The sequence below is a fragment of the Hipposideros armiger genome, unplaced genomic scaffold, assembly GCF_001890085.2.
Source record: "Hipposideros armiger isolate ML-2016 unplaced genomic scaffold, ASM189008v1 scaffold_592, whole genome shotgun sequence".
Taxonomy (NCBI): Eukaryota; Metazoa; Chordata; class Mammalia; order Chiroptera; family Hipposideridae; genus Hipposideros; species Hipposideros armiger.
In genome coordinates, this window is record NW_017731942.1 from 430,358 (window position 1) to 435,142 (window position 4,785).

Sequence of the window (4,785 nt, forward strand, 5' to 3'; positions counted from 1 at the left end):
CCAAAGGTTTTGAACTAAGCATGCTGTTGAAATGCCTCTCAGCTGCAGTCTGTCCAAGGTGTGGTTCAGTACTTGAACCAGAGGAATTCAAAAAATGTAAGGTAAACATAGCTTTTGCTAATTGTATCTGTGGGGAGTCCTTGCTGTCTCCCCCTTTCTGTTTTTGTGACTGTTTCTTTAAGGTGGAATTAGCACGTTCAACAATAGCTTGACCCTGTGGATTGTAAGGAATCCCAGTGTGTGCGAAATTCGCCATACAGCGCAGAATTGCGCAAATTTAGAGCTTGCATAAGCAGGGCCATTGTCTGTTTTGATAGAACGAGGCAGGCCCATAATGGAAAAGCAAACAAGTAATCGACAACAGGCATGGGCGGTGGTCTCTCCTGTCATAGCATTGGAGACTAAAAAACCAGAAGTCGTATCTATAGTAACATGAACAAAGGATGTCCGCCCAAATGAAGGAACACGAGTCACATCCATTTGCCAGATAGCATTGGGGACTAAACCTCGAGGGTTAACTCCTTCAGGACGCTCTTGTGAAGCGTTAAAAATCTGACAAGTAGGGCACGTCTGTATAATTTGAGGAGCTTGGTAGTTAGAGATAGCAAACCGCGAATGCAGACCATCTGCATTAGCATGTGTTAGGGAATGGAAGTGTGTTGCCTCTGCAACTTGAACACTTCCAACTAACGAATCAGCAATTGAATTGCCTTGTGTCTGTGGACCCGGCAGGGTAGTATGTGCACGATACAGAAGGGGTGCTGACAGTCTTCGCCCGGAGTTGCCGCGGTTTCCTGCTTCAACAGTGCTTGGACGGAACCGGCGCTCATTCCTCCATCCCGCCGGCCTCTCAGCTCTACCCTTCGCCACCTGCCCACAGCGCCCTCCGTCCGCCCTCAGGTTCCCGCCACCGCTCCAGCGCCGCCGAGCCGCCGCCGCCGCCGCCTCTCCTTAGCCTCCCACCATGACGACCGCGTCCACCTCGCAGGTGCGCCAGAACTGCCACCAGGACTCGGAGGCCGCCATCAACCGCCACATCAACCTGGAGCTCTACGCCTCCTACGTCTACCTGTCCATGTCTTACTACTTTGACCGCGATGATGTGGCTCTGAAGAACTTTGCCAAATATTTTCTTCACCAATCTCATGAGGAGAGGGAACATGCTGAGAAACTGATGAAGCTGCAGAACCAGCGAGGTGGCCGAATCTTCCTTCAGGATGTCAAGAAACCAGAACGTGACGACTGGGACAATGGGCTGACTGCAATGGAGTGTGCGTTACACTTGGAAAAAAGTGTGAATCAGTCACTGCTGGATTTGCACAAACTGGCCACTGACAAAAATGATGCCCATTTGTGTGACTTCATTGAGACGCCTTACCTGAACGAGCACGTGAAATCCATCAAAGAATTGGGTGACCACGTTACCAACTTACGCAAGATGGGGGCCCCTGAATCTGGCATGGCAGAGTATCTCTTTGACAAGCACACCCTGGGAGACAGTAATGCAAGCTAAGCTTTGGCTGGCTTCCAGTAGCCACGGGGGTGACTTCCCAGTCACCAAAGCAGTACATGCATGTTGGGGTTACCTTGACCTTTCTATAAGTTGTACCAAATCATCTACTTACGTTCTTTCATTTGTACCATTTCTTCAAATAAAGTAATTTGGTACCTCCCCCCAAAAAAAGAAGGGGTGCTGACGATTTCTCACAACCTGCTGAAGTTGGTTAAACAGTAGCTGGAGAGACTGATTAGAATTATTAGAAAGAGATGCAGTTTCAATATTTTACACCGTGTGTACTACATAGGCGGAATCAGAAACAAAATTTAAAGGGTCAGAAAATGTTTGCAAAGCAGTTAACACTCTACTAACTCAGCCCTTTGAGCCGATGTGCAATTTGTTTGTATAAGCTGATGACCCTTTTCACTGACAATTGCTGCTTTGCCAGTGCTAGATCCATCTGTGAAGACTGTCAGAACCTGAGGAATAGGCGTCTGCCTAAGTTTTTTAGGTAAAATCCAATTAGTTTTTTGTAGAAACTGAACAATTTATTTTTAGGATAATGATTGTCAATAATTCCATAGAAGTCACTGATGGCAATTTGCCAAGACTCAGCATGAGTATTTAAATGAGATATTTGCTGTTTCTTAAAAGGAACTACAATTTTATTAGGCTCTTTTCCATGGCGATGAAGGACTCTGGTTCGAGCTCGTGATATGAGCTCAGAAATTAATTCCACATAGGTAGGGAGTGACTCAACAAAATTATTAGGAAGAAAAAGCCATTCTGCCAGGTCATCCTGTTGAACAATTACCGCCATAGGCAAATATGGTGTGGAAAAAATTAAGACCTGTAAGGGTTGTGCAGGGTTGATGTGCTGAATTTGAGCTTCTTGTATTTTTTGCTCTATCAACTCCAATTCTTGACTGGGCTGAGGAGTCAGCGTGTGCGAGCTATTTAGCTGCGGTGTTCCTCACAAAAGACCAAATAAATGACTGAGGGCGTATGTAGGGATGCCCAATGTAGGACGTAACCAATTAATGTCTCCTAATAATTTTTGCAAATAATTTAGAGTATTAATTTGATCTCTTCTAATTTGAACCTTTTCAGGTCAAATAGACTGTCTATCTACTCCAGCACCCAAATACTGCACTGGTGTGGTGGTTTGAATTTTATTTGGAGCAATGCAAAGTCCTGCTAAGCCAAACTGCTTTTTAAGTAATTCAAAACATGCTGCCAACTGCTCCATAGAGGATGCAGTGCAGAGAATGTCATCCATATAATGAATAACAATCTGGAAATGTATTCCTTACAGGGAGAACAGCTCTCTCTGTCTACAAAAAGCTGACACATGGTTGGGCTAGTAAGCATTCCCTGAGGTAGAACTTTCCATTGATATATCCTCGTAGGTTTTTTATTATTAGTTGAAGGAATAGAAAATGCAAATTTGGGACAATCTTGAGGATGCAAAGGGATTGTATAAAAACAATCCTGTAAATCAACTACTATCAAAGACCAATTTTTTGGAATCATAGAAGGTTGTGGAAGTCCAGGCTGCAAGGCACCCATGGGCTCAATGAGAGCATTAACTGCTTGGAGGTCAGTGAGCACTCCCCATTTTCCTGATTTTGTTTCTTAATAACAAATACTGGAGAATTCCAGGGACTTGTAGAAGGTTCTATATCAGTGGTTCTCAGCCTGTGGGTCGCGACCCCTAAGACCATCGGAAAACAAAAAGATATTTACATTACGATTCATAACAGTAGCAACATTACAGTTATAGAGTAGCAACGAAAATAATTGTATGGTTGGAGGTCACCACAACATGAGGAACTGTATTAAGTGGTCATGGCATTAGGAAGGTTGAGAACCGCTGTTCTATATGCTCTAATTCTAACTGAATCTGTACTAATTCTGCTAGAGCCTCTAATTTTTCCTCAGATAGGGGCCACTGCTCGATCCATAGAGGTGTATTTTTTATCCATTTAAAAGCTACAGGAGTTCACAGCTCGGTGACAGTGGCCCCTACAAAAAATGCTCTTGCGTCTCTGTCTGATAACCTAATTCCTCTCTTCGTTGCTGAGATGAGGCTGATTGGGTTGAGTAATCCCCTGGTTAATTTTTTCTAAACCTCTTCCTGGCGGAGATCCCATAGGACTCATTAATTTTTTATTTTGAGGTGGTATCCAAATCTCTGCCTCCCATTGTGTAAGTAAATCTCTTCCCCATATATTAACTGGAGTATTTGCAATATAGGGTTGTAAAAATCATTTTTGTCCCTTGGGACCCAGGCAAGGAAGAATACAGACACTTCGGCGTAAGCCTGAAGCTTTGCCAACTCCCACTATGTTAATATTTGGTTCCTGTAACTTCAATTTTTTGGCCATTCTTGAGAACTAATTATAGAAACATCAGCCCCTGTATCTAAAAGACCTTCAAATTTTTTGCCTTGGATTTCAATTTGACAAACAGGACAAATTCCTGATATCTTGTCTGCTAGAAAAACACCTGCCTGACCAGTACTTCCAAATCCTCCGGTTCCCCTTTTCTGCCTCCCCTTTTTTTCTGGGAGAATATACGTGAGGAGAAGCAGTTGTGCGACTGGCTCTCCCTTCTTCGCAGACCAGGGAACTGAAGAGGACATTATTACTTGAATTTCTCCCTCAGAATCAGAATCTATGGTCCCAGTATGAACAGTGACTCCCTTGGAAGTTAAACAAGAACGACCAAGGAGAAGTCCAACAGTATTAGGAGGGATCGGGCCAAAAATTCCTGTGGATACACGGAGGGGGGATTCTCCAGGGAGCAATGAAATATCCTGTGCTGTACAGACATCGACTGCAGCACTCCCTTCCATAGCTGGACTTAATTGTTGGACATTAAGTTTAGAATGGGCACTGCCTGATAATTTTAAAGCATCTCCTGTGCCATATATGCCCCGGTTCTTGTCTGGGCCTGGGGCTGGCCCTTCTCCCGTTTCCCTGAAGCGGAGTGCCATTTCTATTATAAATTGACCGGCATTCCGAAGACCAATGATTTCCTTTTTGGCACTTCGGAGATAGTCCGGGCTGTCTGGGTTCCCTAAGAGCTGCGGTATTAGGTGGGCGGGAACTGTTTCTATTTTTCTTTGTACACTCTTTTCTTGTATGACCAGACAATTATAACAACTTCCTGGGAATTTATTCTGTCCGATTTCTATTCCTGCCATTGCCTGAGCTAACATTACAGTCTTAAATTGCTCTGTTCCCACTCCTTGACATAAGCCAATATAACCTGACAGTTCAGTC

At 44.1% G+C, this 4,785-nt stretch overlaps 1 pseudogene across 1 annotated transcript; it reads left to right on the forward strand.

The window, feature by feature from the left end:
* Positions 1–768: 768 nt before the first annotated feature.
* LOC109371799 (ferritin heavy chain pseudogene) lies at positions 769–1,670 on the forward strand (annotated as a pseudogene). The gene has a single exon (XR_002121930.1). The product of XR_002121930.1 is annotated as a ferritin heavy chain pseudogene (transcript).
* The last annotated feature ends 3,115 nt before the right edge of the window (positions 1,671–4,785 follow it).